The sequence below is a fragment of the Ranitomeya imitator genome, chromosome 4 (genome assembly GCF_032444005.1).
Source record: "Ranitomeya imitator isolate aRanImi1 chromosome 4, aRanImi1.pri, whole genome shotgun sequence".
Taxonomy (NCBI): Eukaryota; Metazoa; Chordata; class Amphibia; order Anura; family Dendrobatidae; genus Ranitomeya; species Ranitomeya imitator.
This window is the reverse complement of record NC_091285.1, coordinates 492,651,615-492,674,372: the sequence shown is the minus strand read 5'-3', so window position 1 is coordinate 492,674,372 and position 22,758 is coordinate 492,651,615. Positions and strand designations below refer to the sequence as shown.

Sequence of the window (22,758 nt, the reverse complement as noted above, 5' to 3'; positions counted from 1 at the left end):
ACGTCTGTGTTCCTGCCGTTCAGCTCTGGTCAAAGTCCTATCACACTGCATAGGCTCAGGCCCATGCTCAGATAGTACCGCCAAATGGTGCACAGTTTTACGCTCACGCAAGCGCCGATCGATCTGGATGGCCAAGGACATAGACTCATTCAGACCAGCAGGCATGGGAAATCCCACCATGACATCTTTAAGGGCTTCAGAGAGACCCTTTCTGAAGATTGCTGCCAGGGCACATTCATTCCACTGAGTGAGCACAGACCACTTTCTAAACTTCTGACAATATATCTCTGCTTCATCCTGACCCTGACACAGAGCCAACAGTGTTTTCTCAGCATGCTCTACAGAGTTAGGTTCGTCATAAAGCAATCCGAGCGCCAGGAAAAACGCATCTACATCACGCAATGCTGGATCTCCTGGCGCAAGGGAAAATGCCCAGTCTTGAGGGTCACCACGTAACAAAGAAATAATGATCCTTACTTGTTGAGCAGGATCACCTGAGGAGCGAGGTTTCAAAGCTAGAAACAATTTACAATTATTTCTGAAATTCAAGAACTTAGATCTATCACCAAAAAATAAATCAGGAATTGGAATCCTAGGCTCTGACATCGGATTCTGAACCACAAAATCTTGAATGTTTTGTACCCTTGTAGTGAGATTATCCATCCAAGAGGACAGACCTTGAATGTCCATGTCTACACCTGTGTTCTGAACCACCCAGAGGTAAAGGGGAAAAGTGAGACAGAACACGCTGCAAAGAAAAAAAAAATGGTCTCAGAGCTTCACTTATCCCTCTATTGAGATGCATCAATACTTTTGGCCAGCTGTACTGTTATGATCTGGTGGTTAGAACTAATAGTGGACCTGGTAGTTAGAGCACCAGAAAATACCTGATAGCACATTAATACAGGACCAGCTCTGGGAAGTGGAACCTCTGCTGACCGCAATCCCTAATCCTATCACGTACACTAGAAATAGCCGTGGAGCGCTCCTATCATGACCTAGGCGCCTCGTCACAGCCTCAGAACTAGCTAGCCCTAGAGATAGGAAAAATAAGCCTATCTTGCCTCAGAGAAAATTCCCCAAAGGAAAAGGCAGCCCCCCACATATATTGACTGTGAGTAAGATGAAATCACAAACACAGAGATGAAATAGATTTAGCAAAGAGAGGCCCGACTTACTAAACAGACAGAAGATAGGAAAGGTCACTTTGCAGTCAGCAAAAATCCCTAAAAAAGCCACACAGAGAGTGCAGGGAAAAATACCTTCCGCACCGACTAACGGAGCGGAGGCGCCCCTCTGCGTCCCAGAGCTTCCAGCAAGCAAGGCAAAATTCACATAAGCATGCTGGACAGAAAAAATAGCAAACAAGAAAAAAGCAAAGCAAAACTTAGCTTCTGCTGGAGGAAACAGGTAACCAGGAAGATCCAGGAGCGAACTAGACCAATGCTACAACATTGACAGCTGGCATCGGACAAGGATCCAAGTGGAGTTAAATAGAGCAGCCCACTAACGAATTAGCCTCGTCACCTGTGGAAGGAAACTCAGAAACACCCACAGGCATCAGAGAAAGTCCATGGACAGAACCAGCCGAAGTACCACTCACGACCACAGGAGGGAGCCCGAAAACAGAATCCACAACAGTACTTCCCCCTTGAGGAGGGGTCACCGAACCCTCACGAGAGCCCCTAGGCCGACCAGGATGAGCCAAATGAAAGGCACGAACCAGATCGGCCGCATGAACATCAGAGGCAAAACCCCAGGAATTATCCTCCTGACCATAACCCTTCCACTTGACCAAGTACTGGAGTTTCCGTCTCGAAATACGAGAATCCAAAATCTTCTCCACCACATACTCCAACTCCCCCTCAACCAACACCGGAGCAGGAGGGTCAACGGATGGAACCACAGGCGCCACGTATCTCCGCAACAACGACCTATGGAACACATTATGGATGGCAAAAGAATCTGGAAGGGCCAAACGAAATGACACAGGATTGAGAACCTCAGAAATTTTATACGGACCAATGAAACGAGGCTTAAACTTAGGAGAGGAAACCTTCATAGGAACATAACGAGATGACAACCAAACTAAATCCCCAACACGAAGTCGGAGACCCACACAGCGCCGGCGGTTAGCGAAACGTTGAGCCTTCTCCTGGGACAATGTCAAATTGTCCACCACATGAGTCCAAATCTGCTGCAACCTATTCACCACAGTATCTACACCAGGACAGTCCGAAGACTCAACCTGCCCTGAAGAGAAACGAGGATGGAAACCAGAATTGCAGAAAAACGGCGAAACCAAAGTAGCCGAGCTGGCCCGATTATTAAAGGCAAACTCAGCCAACGGCAAAAAGGACACCCAATCATCTTGATCAGCAGAGACAAAGCATCTCAGATATGTTTCCAACGTCTGATTAGTTCGTTCGGTTTGGCCATTTGTCTGAGGATGGAAAGCCGAGGAAAAAGACAAATCAATGCCCATCCTAGCACAAAAGGATTGCCAAAACCTCAAAACAAACTGAGAACATCTGTCCGAAACGATGTCCTCCGGAATGCCATGTAAACAAACCACATGCTGGAAAAACAATGGCACCAAATCAGAGGAGGAAGGCAATTTAGACAAGGGTACCAAATGGACCATCTTAGAAAAGCAATCACAAACCACCCAAATGACCGACATCTTTTGAGAGACGGGGAGATCCGAAATAAAATCCATAGAAATATGCGTCCAGGGCCTCTTCGGGATCGGCAAGGGCAAAAGCAACCCACTAGCACGAGAACAGCAGGGCTTAGCCCGAGCACAAGTCCCACAGGACTGCACAAAAGAACGCACATCCCGTGACAAAGAAGGCCACCAAAAGGATCTAGCCATCAAATCTCTGGTACCAAAGATTCCAGGATGCCCAGCCAACACCGAACAATGAAGCTCAGAGATAACTCTGCTAGTCCATTTATCAGGGACAAACAGTTTCCCTGCTGGGCAACGGTCAGGTCTATCAGCCTGAAATTTTTGCAGCACCCGCCGCAAATCAGGGGAGATGGCAGACAAAATTATCCCCTCTTTGAGAATACCTGCCGGCTCAGAAACACCCGGAGAGTCAGGCACAAAACTCCTTGACAGGGCATCAGCCTTCACATTCTTAGAGCCCGGAAGGTACGAAACCACAAAATCAAAACGGGAGAAAAATAACGACCATCTAGCCTGTCTCGGATTCAACCGCTTGGCAGACTCAAGATAAGTCAAATTTTTGTGATCTGTCAAGACCACCACGCGATGCTTGGCTCCTTCAAGCCAATGACGCCACTCCTCGAATGCCCACTTCATGGCCAACAACTCTCGATTACCAACATCATAATTGCGCTCAGCAGGCGAAAACTTTCTAGAAAAGAAGGCACATGGCTTCATTCCCGAGCCATCAGAACTTCTTTGCGACAAAACAGCCCCTGCTCCAATCTCAGAGGCATCAACCTCAACCTGAAACAGGAGCGAAACATCTGGCTGGCACAACACAGGGGCAGAAGAAAAACGACGCTTCAATTCCTGAAAAGCATCCACGGCCGCAGAAGACCAATTGACCACATCCGCACCCTTCTTGGTCAAATCAGTCAACGGTTTAGCAACACTAGAGAAATTAGCGATGAAGCAACGATAAAAATTAGCAAAGCCCAGGAACTTTTGCAGGCTCTTCACAGATGTCGGCTGAGTCCAATCATGAATGGCCTGGACTTTAACAGGGTCCATCTCGACAGTAGAAGGGGAAAAAATGAACCCCAAAAATGAAACCTTCTGAACTCCAAAGAGACACTTTGACCCCTTCACAAACAAGAATTAGCACGAAGGACCTGGAACACCATTCTGACCTGCTTCACATGAGACTCCCAATCATCCGAAAAGACCAAAATATCATCCAAATACACAATCAGGAATTTATCCAGGTACTCTTGGAAGATGTCATGCATAAAGGACTGAAATACTGATGGAGCATTGGAAAGCCCGAATGGCATCAACAGGTACTCAAAATGGCCCTCGGGCGTATTAAATGCTGTTTTCCATTCATCGCCCCGTTTAATACGCACAAGATTATACGCCCCTCGAAGGTCTATCTTGGTAAACCAACTAGCCCCTTTAATACGAGCAAACAAGTCGGACAGCAACGGCAAAGGATACTGAAATTTGACAGTAATTTTATTAAGAAGGCGGTAATCAATACAAGGTCTCAAAGAACCATCCTTCTTGGCCACAAAAAAGAACCCTGCTCCCAACGGTGATGACGATGGGCGAATATGGCCTTTCTCCAAGGATTCCTTTATATAACTCCGCATAGCGGCGTGCTCTGGCACAGATAAATTGAACAATCGGCCCTTAGGAAACTTACTACCAGGAATCAAATTAATTACACAATCGCAATCCCTATGAGGAGGTAGGGCACTGGCTTTGGGCTCATCAAATACATCCTGATAATCCGACAAAAACTCCGGAACTTCAGAAGGAGTAGAAGACGAAATTGACAAAAATGGAACATCACCATGTACCCCCTGGCAACCCCAGCTGGACACAGACATAGATTTCCAGTCCAATACTGATGGAAGAACTAGATGGAAGAACTAGAAGCAGAAATATCTACAGGTAACTTTGACATAGTGGGAATAACCGAGACATGGTTAGATGAAAGCTATGACTGGGCAGTTAACTTACAGGGTTACAGTCTGTTTAGAAAGGATCGTAAAAATCGGAGAGGAGGAGGGGTTTGTCTCTATGTAAAGTCTTGTCTAAAGTCCACTTTAAGGGAGGATATTAGCGAAGGGAATGAGGATGTCGAGTCCATATGGGTTGAAATTCATGGAGGGAAAAATGGTAACAAAATTCTCATTGGGGTCTGTTACAAACCCCCAAATATAACAGAAACCATGGAAAGTCTACTTCTAAAGCAGATAGATGAAGCTGCAACCCATAATGAGGTCCTGGTTATGGGGGACTTTAACTACCCGGATATTAACTGGGAAACAGAAACCTGTGAAACCCATAAAGGCAACAGGTTTCTGCTAATAACCAAGAAAAATTATCTTTCACAATTGGTGCAGAATCCAACCAGAGGAGCAGCACTTTTAGACCTAATACTATCTAATAGACCTGACAGAATAACAAATCTGCAGGTGGTCGGGCATCTAGGAAATAGCGACCACAATATTGTACAGTTTCACCTGTCTTTCACTAGGGGGACTTGTCAGGGAGTCACAAAAACATTCAACTTTAGGAAGGCAAAGTTTGAACAGCTTAGAGATGCCCTTAATCTGGTAGACTGGGACAATATCCTCAGAAATGAGAATACAGATAATAAATGGGAAATGTTTAAGAACATCCTAAATAGGCAGTGTAAGCGGTTTATACCTTGTGGGAATAAAAGGACTAGAAATAGGAAAAACCCAATGTGGCTAAACAAAGAAGTAAGACAGGCAATTAACAGTAAAAAGAAAGCATTTGCACTACTAAAGCAGGATGGCACCATTGAAGCTCTAAAAAACTATAGGGAGAAAAATACTTTATCTAAAAAACTAATTAAAGCTGCCAAAAAGGAAACAGAGAAGCACATTGCTAAGGAGAGTAAAACTAATCCCAAACTGTTCTTCAACTATATCAATAGTAAAAGAATAAAAACTGAAAATGTAGGCCCCTTAAAAAATAGTGAGGAAAGAATGGTTGTAGATGACGAGGAAAAAGCTAATATATTAAACACCTTCTTCTCCACGGTATTCACGGTGGAAAATGAAATGCTAGGTGAAATCCCAAGAAACAATGAAAACCCTATATTAAGGGTCACCAATCTAACCCAAGAAGAGGTGCGAAACCGGCTAAATAAGATTAAAATAGATAAATATCCGGGTCCGGATGGCATACACCCACGAGTACTAAGAGAACTAAGTAATGTAATAGATAAACCATTATTTCTTATTTTTAGTGACTCTATAGCGACAGGGTCTGTTCCGCAGGACTGGCGCATAGCAAATGTGGTGCCAATATTCAAAAAGGGCTCTAAAAGTGAACCTGGAAATTATAGGCCAGTAAGTCTAACCTCTATTGTTGGTAAAATATTTGAAGGGTTTCTGAGGGATGTTATTCTGGATTATCTCAATGAGAATAACTGTTTAACTCCATATCAGCATGGGTTTATGAGAAATCGCTCCTGTCAAACCAATCTAATCAGTTTTTATGAAGAGGTAAGCTATAGACTGGACCACGGTGAGTCATTGGACGTGGTATATCTCGATTTTTCCAAAGCGTTTGATACCGTGCCGCACAAGAGGTTGGTACACAAAATGAGAATGCTTGGTCTGGGGGAAAATGTGTGTAAATGGGTTAGTAACTGGCTTAGTGATAGAAAGCAGAGGGTGGTTATAAATGGTATAGTCTCTAACTGGGTCGCTGTGACCAGTGGGGTACCGCAGGGGTCAGTATTGGGACCTGTTCTCTTCAACATATTCACTAATGATCTGGTAGAAGGTTTACACAGTAAAATATCGATATTTGCAGATGATACAAAACTATGTAAAGCAGTTAATACAAGAGAAGATAGTATTCTGCTACAGATGGATCTGGATAAGTTGGAAACTTGGGCTGAAAGGTGGCAGATGAGGTTTAACAATGATAAATGTAAGGTTATACACATGGGAAGAGGGAATCAATATCACCATTACACACTGAACGGGAAACCACTGGGTAAATCTGACAGGGAGAAGGACTTGGGGATCCTAGTTAATAATAAACTTACCTGGAGCAGCCAGTGCCAGGCAGCAGCTGCCAAGGCAAACAGGATCATGGGGTGCATTAAAAGAGGTCTGGATACACATGATGAGAGCATTATACTGCCTCTGTACAAATCCCTAGTTAGACCGCACATGGAGTACTGTGTCCAGTTTTGGGCACCGGTGCTCAGGAAGGATATAATGGAACTAGAGAGAGTACAAAGGAGGGCAACAAAATTAATAAAGGGGATGGGAGAACTACAATACCCAGATAGATTAGCGAAATTAGGATTATTTAGTCTAGAAAAAAGACGACTGAGGGGCGATCTAATAACCATGTATAAGTATATAAGGGGACAATACAAATATCTTGCTGAGGATCTGTTTATACCAAGGAAGGTGACGGGCACAAGGGGGCATTCTTTGCGTCTGGAGGAGAGAAGGTTTTTCCACCAACATAGAAGAGGATTCTTTACTGTTAGGGCAGTGAGAATCTGGAATTGCTTGCCTGAGGAGGTGGTGATGGCGAACTCAGTCGAGGGGTTCAAGAGAGGCCTGGATGTCTTCCTGGAGCAGAACAATATTGTATCATACAATTATTAGGTTCTGTAGAAGGACGTAGATCTGGGTATTTATTATGATGGAATATAGGCTGAACTGGATGGACAAATGTCTTTTTTCGGCCTTACTAACTATGTTACTATGTTACTATGTAATACTGGATTATGGACCTGTAGCCATGGTAACCCTAAAACGACCACATCATGCAGATTATGTAACACCAAAAAACGGATATCCTCCTGATGTGCAGGAGCCATGCACATGGTCAATTGGGTCCAGTACTGAGGCTTATTCTTGGCCAAAGGCGTAGCATCAATTCCTCTCAATGGAATAGGATGCTGCAAGGGCTCCAAGAAAAAACCACAGCGCCTAGCATACTCCAAGTCCATCAAATTCAGGGCAGCGCCTGAATCCACAAATGCCATAACAGAGTAGGAAGACAAAGAACAAATCAGTGTAACGGACAATAGAAATTTTGACTGTACTGTACCAATGGTGGCAGACCTAGCGAACCGCTTAATGCGCTTAGGACAATCGGAGATAGCATGAGTGGAATCACCACAGTAAAAACACAGCCCATTCCGACGTCTGTGTTCCTGCCGTTCAGCTCTGGTCAAAGTCCTATCACACTGCATAGGCTCAGGCCCATGCTCAGATAGTACCGCCAAATGGTGCACAGTTTTACGCTCACGCAAGCGCCGATCGATCTGGATGGCCAAGGACATAGACTCATTCAGACCAGCAGGCATGGGAAATCCCACCATGACATCTTTAAGGGCTTCAGAGAGACCCTTTCTGAAGATTGCTGCCAGGGCACATTCATTCCACTGAGTGAGCACAGACCACTTTCTAAACTTCTGACAATATATCTCTGCTTCATCCTGACCCTGACACAGAGCCAACAGTGTTTTCTCAGCATGCTCTACAGAGTTAGGTTCGTCATAAAGCAATCCGAGCGCCAGGAAAAACGCATCTACATCACGCAATGCTGGATCTCCTGGCGCAAGGGAAAATGCCCAGTCTTGAGGGTCACCACGTAACAAAGAAATAATGATCCTTCCTTGTTGAGCAGGATCACCTGAGGAGCGAGGTTTCAAAGCTAGAAACAATTTACAATTATTTCTGAAATTCAAGAACTTAGATCTATCACCAAAAAATAAATCAGGAATTGGAATCCTAGGCTCTGACATCGGATTCTGAACCACAAAATCTTGAATGTTTTGTACCCTTGTAGTGAGATTATCCATCCAAGAGGACAGACCTTGAATGTCCATGTCTACACCTGTGTTCTGAACCACCCAGAGGTAAAGGGGAAAAGTGAGACAGAACACGCTGCAAAGAAAAAAAAAATGGTCTCAGAGCTTCACTTATCCCTCTATTGAGATGCATCAATACTTTTGGCCAGCTGTACTGTTATGATCTGGTGGTTAGAACTAATAGTGGACCTGGTAGTTAGAGCACCAGAAAAGACCTGATAGCACATTAATACAGGACCAGCTCTGGGAAGTGGAACCTCTGCTGACCGCAATCCCTAATCCTATCACGTACACTAGAAATAGCCGTGGAGCGCTCCTATCATGACCTAGGCGCCTCGTCACAGCCTCAGAACTAGCTAGCCCTAGAGATAGGAAAAATAAGCCTATCTTGCCTCAGAGAAAATTCCCCAAAGGAAAAGGCAGCCCCCCACATATATTGACTGTGAGTAAGATGAAATCACAAACACAGAGATGAAATAGATTTAGCAAAGAGAGGCCCGACTTACTAAACAGACAGAAGATAGGAAAGGTCACTTTGCAGTCAGCAAAAATCCCTAAAAAAGCCACACAGAGAGTGCAGGGAAAAATACCTTCCGCACCGACTAACGGAGCGGAGGCGCCCCTCTGCGTCCCAGAGCTTCCAGCAAGCAAGGCAAAATTCACATAAGCATGCTGGACAGAAAAAATAGCAAACAAGAAAAAAGCAAAGCAAAACTTAGCTTCTGCTGGAGGAAACAGGTAACCAGGAAGATCCAGGAGCGAACTAGACCAATGCTACAACATTGACAGCTGGCATCGGACAAGGATCCAAGTGGAGTTAAATAGAGCAGCCCACTAACGAATTAGCCTCGTCACCTGTGGAAGGAAACTCAGAAAAACCCACAGGCATCAGAGAAAGTCCATGGACAGAACCAGCCGAAGTACCACTCACGACCACAGGAGGGAGCCCGAAAACAGAATCCACAACAGTTAGGGGCCCACTCAGATGTTTCACCCCCCCGAGCTGAACCTCCAGCTATGCCTCTGACGTGTGGTGAAAGTTTTAACATGTACTGGAGACACTTACACAGGCAGTCCCATTTAAATCTTTGCTGCAAACATATCCGTGTGTTCACACAGACCATGTGTCCATGTGACCCACACGTGGACAGGTCTGTTTTTTCCCGGTAGCAAGGACGTCAATACGTCTCACACACGTGCACATGGAGGACATAAAGTGAGTCATCTGTGTGCTTTCCATGTGGCACATACCGGAAAAGAATGCAGAATAGAATTGACATATGTTTAGATGTTAAGTGCGCAAAGATAGAGATAGATAGATAGATAGATAGATAAAAAAAAGAACACGACGCAGCCACAGCAATGAATCCGGGTCCTGTGACCCCCGGGCAAATGCCAAACCTTCAATATTGCAGAAAAAAAATGGAGGCAGCACACCAGCTTGCAAAGGTGAAAAAAGTGCTATTTAATAGCCCATAATGGCGATGTTTCAGCTCCAAGTGTAAGCCTTTCTCTGAACGGGACGTGGCTCCATACACTGGACAAAGAAGACGGGGATCATCGTTGGACCTCCATAGGGATTACGCTAGATTTTTTTTTAATAAATGGAGGAAAAAAGGAAATTGTTGGGAAGTGATTTTTACAAATGAAGGTTTTTTGTGTGTGCGTTTGTTTATTTCTTTTGAATACAGGTTTAGTAATGAGGGTGTCTGACAGACACCTCTCCATTACTAACCCCTGGGCTTGATGTCAGCGGACATTAGAAAACTGACATCAACCCCAAAACCATTACCCCGATTGCCAACCCACCAGAGAAAGCTGAAAGAACCGAGGCTAAGTGCCAGAATTGGCGCATCTAATGGATGTTCAATTTCTGGGGCATCTGAGGTCTGGTTTTTAGGCTGGGAAGGGGCCAATATCCATGGACCTTCCCAGCCTATTAATATCTGCCCGCAGTTGTCTGCTTAGCCTTTGCTGGTTATTAAAAATAGGTGGACCCCACATCATTTTTTTTATTGTCCTCCATTTTTAATAACCAGTAAAGGCTAAGCAGACAGATATGAGCTGATATTAATAGGCTGGGAATCTCCATGGTTATTGGGCCCTTCACAGTATAATAAGACCAGCTCACACCTATCTACTTTCCCTTAGCTGGCTATTAAAAATAAATAAATTAAAATAATGGTGTGGGGTCCCCCTTCTTATTATAAGAAGGGGGACCCCACGCCATTATTTTCATTTACTTATTTATTTTTTTAGTTATATACATTGTGAGATAGCGCTTACTGAGTGTGTTGGGGGACTGCTACCGGGTCTCCCGCCAAGGTCACTCAGCCCTGAGCTAACTGAGGAGGCACTACTTTGAACTCTTCTATTCTTTATGGTATCTTTTTGTTTCTCCAGAACCTGGGTTGAAAGTGGTCGCCATCTTATATTTTGCAGCTGTATATTAATCTGCAGCCAGTCCAGTCTTAGCTGCTCTATCTCCCTCAGGTATGTCACCCGGTATTCAAGAAGTATTCGAATGTTCCTAGGGCTTTCTACTGAGCCAATTATGACAAATGGAACCATCCCATCTTCACCAGCTACCTGGACTTCACCATCATCTGGAATCCTCACTCACCGGATCTATTCACCAGGTCCTGTATCACTTTTCCAAATCTTCCAACTACTTTCCCCACCATATTTCAGGGCACTTGAACAATGTCTTCCACAAAGCCCAGTCGATTTTGAGCTTTCCTGGCATGCTCCAAATGTCCAGCGGCTTCCTTATTCCTCAACAGGATTATCTGTTTCGTGCAAAGACATTGTAGGTGCATATCCTTCAGGATAGCCACCAGCTTCACTGTGACTTCCCTAGTCGACAGTATCACCAACTGCTGAGTTTCCGGTGCCCAGTGCACATTACATGCTTCTACTGGTTTTTCAAAGGTCTCATCTTGCACATTTTCGGTTACTTCTATCACACACTTGAAGAGCGAGGTTTCACTCTCTTCATGGACGGACGGCTCCTGCTTTGCCTCGGACATTTCCATCAAGACATCTGCCACGACCGGGTGACTGTCTTGTTCTGCTTTTAGCACCAACTCTTCCTCCGCTTTACACTCTTCCAGACCCCTGGCCAGGATGGGCATTGGCAGCTTCATATCGTTACCATTCTAGCATGGCCGCTGTGAGACTGTGACCACCATCTTCTCCTCTGGCAGAAGACCTCTCAATGCTTCTCTGAACACTTCCACATCTTCCATTAGGGCCTTGGTCACAGTTTGCCACCTTGATAGGTGACCTATGAGCTCAGACAACTCTTTCTCCAAGGTACCCACTCGGCACTCAGCAGCCTGTCTCCGAAGCTCCTCTTGCTTCAACCGGGCTTCTACTGCTTCCTAGATCCTCCTTAACGCGATTCTCCCATCCTCTGGTTTGGTTGAGTTTCCATCACTCGAGATGGTATCTGCTTCAGGCCCCACACCTTTGGTGGTTTCCTCGACCTCTGCACTCTTGGATTCAGCACGGTGATCTTCAGCCCTCTCTTGGGTCTCAGTGGTGTCAACCTTAGCTTGTCCCATTTCTCTGGGAGTTTAAAGTACTTCACACACTCCAGGTCCTCAGCATCAGGTTTTCTGGAGCCTTCACCATCTTCCGTTCCCTCACCGTTCAAATCTTCACAAGGTGTAACTGGTTCAACCACTTTGTGCCTTTTACGTCTCCGGCGACGGAAAGAAGACTTGCCATGTGTACCCGGGTCAACGTTATAGTAGTCCCCTTCCATGGAGTTAGAGTCACCGTTGTCTGAATGGGAGTCACCACTACTCACTCTGTCACATTGGCACAAGTCCCCACTTAAACAGATCATATGGTCTGTGGAGTCCTGTTGTTCCACTGTGTCAGTGCTTCTGTCAGCACATCATTGTACTCAGCCCTAACAGTTGCTACTGGCAATGACACGTCACAGTCACACCTGGAATCTGTCTCACTCCCCATAACATGGTAAACCCTCCGGTTGCTCTCTAAATAGATGTCACACATTTTATCTACCACATCACTGACTGTCAACTTGTGGCACACGTCAGTAAGTGTCTTAAATAATTTCCGGTCATAGGACCGGCCGGGCCTCTAACTTATGAGTGCTTCTCCTTACACAGAGCTCATTCACTGCAAAGACACAAGAGTGCCTGCATCTTCCACTGCGCCACCACTGACTGTAAGTAAAACCATCCAGCACTCCTACAATATAGTGTTCTTTCCTCTCTCAGAGGAACGATTTAACCCTTATCACTACTTTTATGTTTACACAGCAAGCCTGTATTCCCTGGATACCGGCTCCTCCTGAACCCATTGCTTACACTGGGCATTGACTTCACAGGGCATTTATAGCCATTAATATGGCAACTACTACCTCCATCCTCTATATCTTTGCTTTATATATCTCATCTCACAGTATGATTCTCCCATCTACTACACTCTGCATACTAATGTTATAATTCCATTACTCAACTGGGGCTCATATAAGCAACTTTAGATACAGTTATATGAAAAAGTTTGGGCACCCCTAATACTCTTAAGCTTAATGTTTTATAAAAATTGTTTTTTTTTTGCAACAGCTATTTCAGTTTCATATATCTAATAACTGTTGGACACAGTAATGTTTCTGCCTTGAAATGAGGTACTAACAGAAAATGTGCAATCTGCATTCAAACTAAATTTGACAGGTGCATAAGTACAGGTCCTTCTCAAAAAAATAGCATATAGTGTTAAATTTCATTATTTACCATAATGTAATGATTACAATTAAACTTTCATATATTATAGATTCATTATCCACCAACTGAAATTTGTCAGGTCTTTTATTGTTTTAATACTGATGATTTTGGCATACAACTCCTGATAACCCAAAAAACCTGTCTCAATAAATTAGCATATTTCACCCATCCAATCAAATAAAAGTGTTTTTTAATAACAAACAAAAAAAACAACAAATAATAATGTTCAGTTATGCACTCAATACTTGGTCGGGAATCCTTTGGCAGAAATGACTGCTTCAATGCGGCGTGGCATGGAGGCAATCAGCCTGTGACACTGCTGAGATGTTATGGAGGCCCAGGATGCTTCAATAGCGGCCTTAAGCTCATCCAGAGTGTTGGGTCTTGCGTCTCTCAACTTTCTCTTCACAATATCCCACAGATTCTCTATGGGGTTCAGGTCAGGAGAGTTGGCAGGCCAATTGAGCACAGTAATACCATGGTCAGTAAACCATTTACCAGTGGTTTTGGCACTGTGAGCAGGTGCCAGGTCGTGCTGAAAAATGAAATCTTCATCTCCATAAAGCATTTCAGCCGATGGAAGCATGAAGTGCTCCAAAATCTCCTGATAGCTAGCTGCATTGACCCTGCCCTTGATGAAACACAGTGGACCAACACCAGCAGCTGACATGGCACCCCACACCATCACTGACTGTGGGTACTTGACACTGGACTTCAGGCATTTTGGCATTTCCTTCTCCCCAGTCTTCCTCCAGACTCTGGCACCTTGATTTCCGAATGACATGCAAAATTTGCTTTCATCAGAAAAAAGTACTTGGGACCACTTAGCAACAGTCCAGTGCTGCTTCTCTGTAGCTCAAAAGTGGCTTTACCTGGGGAATGCGGCACCTGTAGCCCATTTCCTGCACATGCCTGTGCACGGTGGCTCTGGATGTTTCCACACCAGACTCAGTCCACTGCTTCCTCAGGTTTCCCAAGGTCTGGAATCGGTCCTTCTCCACAATCTTCCTCAGGGTCCGGTCTCCTCTTCTAGTTGTACAGCGTTTTCTGCCACATTGTTTCCTTCCAACAGACTTACCATTGAGGTGCCTTGATACAGCACTCTGGGAACAGCCTATTTGTTGAGAAATTTCTTTCTGGGTCTTACCCTCTTGCTTGAGGGTGTCAATGATGGCCTTCTTGACATCTGTCAGGTCGCTAGTCTTACCCATGATGGGGGTTTTGAGTAATGAACCAGGCAGGGAGTTTATAAAAGCCTCAGGTATCTTTTGCATGTGTTTAGAGTTAATTAGTTGATTCAGAAGATTAGGGTAATAGGTCGTTTAGAGAACCTTTTCTTGATATGCTAATTTATTGAGACAGGTTTTTTGGGTTATCAGGAGTTGTATGCCAAAATCATCAGTATTAAAACAATAAAAGACCTGACAAATTTCAGTTGGTGGATAATGAATCTATAATATATGAAAGTTTAATTGTAATCATTACATTATGGTAAATAATGAAATTTAACACTATATGCTAATTTTTTGAGAAGGACCTGTATGGGCACCCTTATCATTTTCGTGTTTTAAATACTCCTACCTACTTTTTACTGACTTACTAAAGCACTTTTTTTGGTTTTCTAACCTCATTGAGCTTTGAACTGTATAGCCAGGTGTATGCAATCATGAGAAAAGCTATTTAAAGTGGCCACTTGCAAGTTGTTCTCCTGTTTGAATCTCCTCTGAAGAGTGGCATCATGGGCTCCTCAAAACAACTGTCTAATGATCTGAAAACAAAGATTATTCAACATAGTTGTTCAGGGGAAGGATACAAAAAGCTGTCTCAGAGATTTAACCTGTCAATTTCCACTGTGAGGAACATAGTAAGGAAATGGAAGAACACAGGTACAGTTCTTGTTAAGGCCAGAAGTGGCAGGCCAAAAAAAACATCAGAAAGGCAGAGAAGAAGAATGGTGAGATCAGTCAAGGACAATCCTCAGACCACCTCCAGAGAGCTGCAGCATCCACTTGCTGCAGATGGTGTCACTGTGCATCGGTCAACTATACAACGCACTTTGCACAAGGAGAAGCTGTATGGGAGAGTGATGCGAAAGAAGCCGTTTCTGCAAGCACGCCACAAACAGAGTCGGCTGAGGTATGCAAAAGCACATTTGGAGAAGCCAATTTCTTTTTGGAATAAGGTCCTGTGGACTGATGAAACCAAGATTGAGTTGTTTGGTCATACAAAAAGGCGTTATGCATGGCGGCCAAAAAACACAGCATTCCAAGAAAAATACTTGCTACTGTAGCGTGGCTAAAGGTTGTATAGTCGATGGGAGGTATGTATCACAGAGAAGGCTTGTCACTGTGATGTAACCCGGAGTGTTTTCTTTAGTACACAAAGCAATAAGGAATTGTTTAGGATATTTGGGTCCGGGTTATGGGTAGCTATGAGAGATGGGAGGGTCTGGCTAGCCATATACCTCACCCGTGGGTAAGGGGCATAACCATGCCTGTCTATGTTTGTTTCAGGACCTGTGCTGATGTCATAACCACATGTCTAATCATGTGACATTACCTCACCAATGGGTGTGGTTTCAGGCTACATAATGGAGGTGTGTAGCACATGGTGTGAGAGTGTTTGGGAGTCTGCCAAAGTGGACAGACTTCCATGTGTCCAGGCTGAACACTACAGAGTGGTCTGTGGCTTCAGATAGAGCCTGAGTGCAGGACGTTGCACAGCCTGTGTGCCCACAGGCCTGAGAAGAGCAGAGCTTTTCTATGGACTTTTATGCTATGTCGGCCTGATGTACGGACTGTTTTCCTTTCTGTTCCTGTCTTGCTGGTTTATGGAGCAAATAAACCCACATGGACATTAAAGAGAATGTGCCTCCTGTTTCCTCCTACGTACATTGTTTGGGGCTGTGTGGCCAATGCCGGCACTGGGAATCTTGTTAAAGTTGAGGGACGCATGGATTCCTCTCAGTATCAGCAGATTCTTGACAATAATGTTCATGAATCAGTGACAAAGTTGAAGTTACGCAGGGGATGGATCTTTCAGCAAGACAGTGATCCAAAACACCGCTCCAAATCTACTCAGGCATTCATGCAGAGGAACAATTACGCTGTTCTGGAATGGCCATCCCAGTCCCCAGACCTGAATATCATTGAACATCTGTGGGATCATTTGAAGAGGGCTGTCCATGCTCGGCAACCATCAAACTTAACTGAACTGGAATTGTTTTGTAAAGAGGAATGGTCAAAAATACCTTCATCCAGGATCCAGGAACTCATTAAAAGCTACAGAAAGCGACCAGAGGCTGTTATTTTTGCAAAAGGAGGATCTACTAAATATTAATGTCACGTTTCTGGTGGGGTGCCCATACTTATGCACCTGTCAAATTTTGTTTGAATGCAGATTGCACATTTTCTGTTAGTACAATAAACCTCATTTCAAGGCAGAAACATTACTGTGTCCAACAGTTATTAGATATATGAAACTGAAATAGCTGTTGCAAAAAAATTAATTTTTATAAAACATTAAGCTTAAGATTAATAGGGGTGCCCAAACTTTTTCATATAACTGTATATAAACCATTCCATCTAACAATTTTTACAGCTAATATTTCCTTCCTTTTTTATCATTATCTACAGGGCTTAATATGCTCTATCACATATTTCATTGCGGTGACATGCCTTACCTGGTTTTCCCATGATGCTTATTTGAAAAGGGTATGCCTTTTTTTTTCCCCCCTTTTTGTACCTTGAATATATCCGCCATTGTTTAACCCTTTCTCCTTGTCTTGGATGCCTCTATCTGGGTATATTACCCTGTCGCATCAATACAATTTCTTCAGAACAGTGGCGTAGGAAGGGCGGGGCGGGGGGGGCGGGCCGCCCCGGGCGGCACAATGCGGGGGGCGGGCATCTAGCCCTGCTGGCACAAGCATCTTTTCAGTGAGTGCAGGGCCAGGCAGTGCAGGCACATCGGGGTTAAGAATGCAGCGTGACTTTGTTTGTGGGCGGAGAGTTCTCCTGCTCTGCTCTCCCGCCCGCCCCTCGCTGGCTGCTGAACTTATCAGGACAGATGCAGATTCCGGAGGAGCTCCTTGCCGCCCTGAGGTATTCTGACAGTCTGGGTGACCTGGGGCGGCCACAGCTGATATACTGTATATTATATACTTCAGCAGCCGCCCAGGCCCCCAGCACCTGTCCTGTATATGTATATACTGTATCTGTACAGCCTGCATGACAGTATATATAATATATATATATACAGGACAGGTGCTGGGGGCCTGGGCGGCTGCTGAAATATATACACTGCACAGTACCATCACTCCCCTGTATATATACACTGCACAGTACCACTGCCCTGTCTATATACACTGCACAGGACCACTGCCCTGTCTATATACACTGCACAGGACCACTGCCCTGTATATATACACCGCACAGTACCACTCCTCCTGTATATATACACTGCACAGTACCACTGCCCTGTATATATACACTGCACAGTACCACTGCCCTGTATATATACACTGCACAGTACCACTGCCCTGTATATATACACTGCACCGTATCACTGCCCTGTATATATACACTGCACAGTACCACTCCCCTGCATATATACACTGCACAGTACCACTCCTCCTGTATATATACACTGCACAGTACCAATGCCCTGTATATATACACTGCAGCGTACCACTGCCCTGTATATATACACTGCACAGTACCACTCCCCTGCATATATACACTGCACAGTACCACTCCTCCTGTATATATACACTGCACAGTACCACTGCCCTGTATATATACACTGCACCGTACCACTGCCCTGTATATATACACTACACTGTACTGCTCCTCCTGTCCTGTATATATACACTGCACAGTACCATCACTGCCCTGTATATATACACTGCACAGTACCTCTCCTCCTATCCTGTATATATACACTGTAGAATTTGCAATAGCTGTCACTCATGTTAGAAGTGAAATCTGGCATTGTACTATACCTAGATTTCTCTGCCGTATCTGGGCATCATGAATCGTGGTATGTGTTAAAGGGGGGACCCACTGAGACTCTTTTGCCCGGGGCCCTCAAAAACCCGCGGCCCGCGCCCGCACATCAATAGTTAACAGCCGCCAGCCAATCTGAGGCTGGCAGCTGACGTCAGTCCCAGTGTGCATGTCGCCGGCGTCTGACATCATTGTCAGTCGCCGGCGAGTGCACGTTTCAGCTGCGTGGAGAGAGCAGGAGCGCGGTCAGGTAAGCAGAACTTGTTTTTTTTTGCAGTCCCGATCATGTGATGGTAACATTCACCAGCGAAACAATTTAACTTCTCCATCTGAGGTCTTAATCCTGCTGGGGGGGGGGGGGCCAAGCTCGGGAACAGCCCCGGGCGGCAGAAGCTCTAGCTACGCCTCTGCTTCAGAATCAACCTACATTTTGGAGATGCCTATGGTAAATAATCCTATCTGTAAATATTATATATATTCTACTATTGTTATATTTTTCTTATGGTTGTTATATATTTTTTTTCCAACGACTATATGATAAAGGCCATTCATTTGCTGAAAAGTCTTTAAATTGTCGCTTCACCTATCAGCATCAAATAAGTACTCACCTGAAGCATTATTTTTCTTGTACGTGTGCAGTGATTTTTGAACTTATGCCTATAGGACCTTTGGTTCCCTTTACTAGCACCGTTTTACAAAAAGTCGAGTGCTAACCATTTGTCTTTCATATGTCCGTAAGTTGGGCAGACGCACCCTTCCCACTGGTCAACTTGATGTCGGGCCCATCAATTTTGGGAGGTATTACTGCCTTAATGTATGCCCCCGCAACAGTAGAAAGACTTCCATCCTCCTGCTGTAGAGGAACACCCTCCTCCCACAAGACTGAGAACAGCCTAGAGTCCCAACCTACTATCACCGGACAGGTTACGTTTGGGACATCACTCCACTCTAGGGAACACCCCGTGGACTCTCCCACGGTACTCTCAGGCAGCAGTTAGCACAGAATTTAAAAAAAACATCTCTTTAGGTCGGAGTTTGTACGACCAGGACCAACAATGTCTTTTCGACACCTCACCAGTTCCTGCTGGCACTACCACAGGTCCTGCTGCAGTTACAAACCGCCGACACCTCCGGCTGCCGATCACAAGCTGCTGCTGCAGAACCTCTTGCTGCAAATGCAGCTCTTCTCCACAAGGCTCTGGATGGCTCTGCACCGCAGACTTCATAGACCCGCTGATCCACAGCAAATCTTCATAATTCCGCCGAGTTATAGACAGATGCTTGTCAGCTTCGTGGACCCGCTGATCCACAACAAACTTCGTAACCCTGCCGAGTTACAGCCTTCACGTACACACATGCTTCCTGGACTGTTGTCCACAGTCTAGCACCATATGTGAGATAACGCTTACTGAGTGTGTTGGGAGACACTCGCTTGGCACGGGATTAAAGCACACAGGAGCGGTTTTCTCATATAAATCAGTCTATTTGGTTTATTAACTCCGCATAAACCATATAACGTAAAGTTCATTTCATTACATCCCCGAACATGACATGACCACCAGTCTGTTCATGTAGCAGATAAACTTCTCTGCCATGTATTACAACCCCCCTTGTCTGGGGTTACCTTTCAGGAGCTGCGCTGCTCACGCTGACTCCTTGTCAGTCCTGGCTTCACCAACACAGATGCCGTCCCATGCTCTGTAGGTACATGTTCTCACCAGGTGCTATTCAGGAAGTCTCCACTCACAGGAGCTTCCAACACAGACCATCCAGATCCACGGTCTTTCCACGTGCTCTTCAGGAAGTCTCCACTCGCCGGAACTTCCAACACAGACCTGACCTCTTTCAGGACTTACAACACAGACCATTCAGGTCCAAATACTCCATGGTCACATTATGTACCTGTAACCCCTCCCCTGGATGGGAGGTGTGTGTGGTGGGCCAGACCCGCCCAGCTCTCCGACCAACCCTGCCAGCCTCCCTTTACAACTATACAAATACTTGTGGGACTACAGGTCCCAAAACAACAACATTACTTCAGGCTTACAAAATTGTGTGGATGTAGACATGTGGGAAATGTTATTTATTATAGTGTGACACCACTCTCTGATTTAAGGGTACAAAAATTAAAAGTTTGAAAATTGCTAAATGTTCTACTTTTTTGCCAAATTTCCTTTTTTTTATAAATAAACGCAAGTTATATCGAAGAAATGTTACCACTAACATGAAGCACAACATGTCACGAAAAAATATTCTCAGAATCAGTGCGATCCGTTGAAGCGCTCCAGAGCTATAACCTCACAAAGTGACAGTGGTCAGAATTGTAAAAATTGGCTCTGTCACTAAGGGGTTAAAGTCCTTTTTGTACTTTGATAAATACTAGAATGCTGCTTCTTTTTTCTACTTCTATCTATCTATCTATCTATCTATCTATCCTTGCACATCTAAGACACACGGATGCCACACGGATTGTACACATGGACACAGATAGCCCTGGTACTGGTTTTCTCAGTACTGGAAATATCAAGACGTGTGAAGGAAGCCTTAAGGTACCTTCACACTGAACGATATCGCTAGCGATCCGTGACGTTGCAGCGTCCTGGCTAGCGATATCGTTCAGTTTGACAGGCAGCAGCGATCAGGATCCTGCTGTGCCATCGTTGGTCGGCGCAGAAAGTCCAGAACTTTATTTCGTCGCTGGACCTCCCGCAGACATCGCTGAATCGGCGTGTGTGACGCCGATTCAGCGATGTCTTCACTGGTAACCAGGGTAAACATCGGGTTACTAAGCGCAGGGCCGCGCTTAGTAACCCGATGTTTACCCTGGTTACCAGTGTAAATGTTAAAAAAAAAAAAACACTGCATACTTATATTCCGGTGTCTGTCGCGTCCCCCGGCGTCAGCTTCCCTGCACTGTGTCAGCGCCGGCCGTAAAGCAGAGCACAATGGTGACGTCACCGCTCTGCTTTACGGCCGGCGCTTACACAGTGCAGGGAAGCTGACGCCGGGGGACGCAACAGACACCGGAATGTAAGTATGTAGTGTGTAGTGCGATGTCAGCGGGTGATCCAGCGACGAAATAAAGTTCTGGCCTTCTAGCTCTGACCAGCGATGTCACAGCAGGATCCTGATCACTGCTGCGTGTCAAACACAACGATATCGCTATCCAGGACGCTGCAACGTCACGGATCGCTATCGTTATCGTTCTAATGTTGTTCAGTGTGAAGGTACCTTTAGTTTCTGTCCGGTAACTCAATTAACTTCCTTAGGCTGCTTTCACACATCAGTTTTTTGCCATCAGTCACAATCCGTCGAATGTTGAAAAAAACGGATTGTGAAAAACTCATGCGATGGATCCGACTAGCTGATCCAGCTAATTGGATCCTTAAAAAAATCGGAGCATGCTTAGTTAAAAAAAAAAGGAATCCGTCGCCGGATTCCGTCCTTTGATGGATCCGGCGCCATAGGCTTCCATTCTAGCAAACGACGGACAGCGATGGCTTCATCGCTGTCCGATTTTTCAACGGACACAAAAAACGTTACTATATCCATTTTCTCCGGCCGCCGGATCAACAATTTTCTACACTAATACAAGTCTATGAAAAAAAAAAGGATCCGGCGGCAACATTCGCCGGATCCGTTTTTTTCAAAATTTGCCGGATTGAGACTGACTGCAAAAGACTGATGTGTGAAAGGGGCCTCACATTGATTTTGCTCTTCCACTTCTTTTTTTTAGTACTTCTCTTTATCCATATCGAAAATATCATAAAAATGACTGGTTTACCAGACATATCATTTTATGAACCATGAAATAAAAGTCTGTCAGTTGGGGCTCCTACAAGAGTAGAGAATGAGGGGTCCTTGTTTCCATTTTCAAGAGCAGAATTGATATGATATTCATAAGTAACTATAATTATGTTACTGAACTAAAATATTCCCTTTACTCTCCTGCACTGCAGGTACAGTTCTCTTGCCCTCTCTGCCTTTTCTCTACCCACTTCCTGCCTCCTATCTCAGACTGACAGGTTACTAATGTTTCAGTGACCTGTCAGTCAAAGGAGAGGGCAGGCAGCGGACGGAGAAAAGGCAGAGTGCGCAACAGAGTTGTAAGTACTAAGCCCACCCACTGAACTTACAGCTCTATTGCCCTCTCTGCTTTTTCCCTACCCGCTGCCTGCCCCGTCTGTGACTGACAGATGTCTAATGTGTCAGTGTTATGACTTGTCAGAGACAGGGGGCAAGCATCGGAAAGAAAAATGGCAGGGAGGGCAGGAGAGCTGTAAGTACCGAGCCTACCCACTGCACTTACAAGTCATTAGCATACAATTTCAAGTATGGATTTCTATAAAACAGAGAAACAGATTTGTACAGGAAAAGTAAGGATTTATTAAGCATTAAAGCACCTATATGCATGCCATCAGCTTGGGGTAT

At 44.9% G+C, this 22,758-nt stretch overlaps 1 protein-coding gene across 1 annotated transcript in view; it reads right to left on the bottom strand.

Moving 5' to 3' along the window:
- Positions 1 to 22,758, bottom strand: part of MYO5C (myosin VC) — a 337,314-nt gene that overhangs the window by 160,263 nt on the left and 154,293 nt on the right. The window lies entirely within an intron of this gene.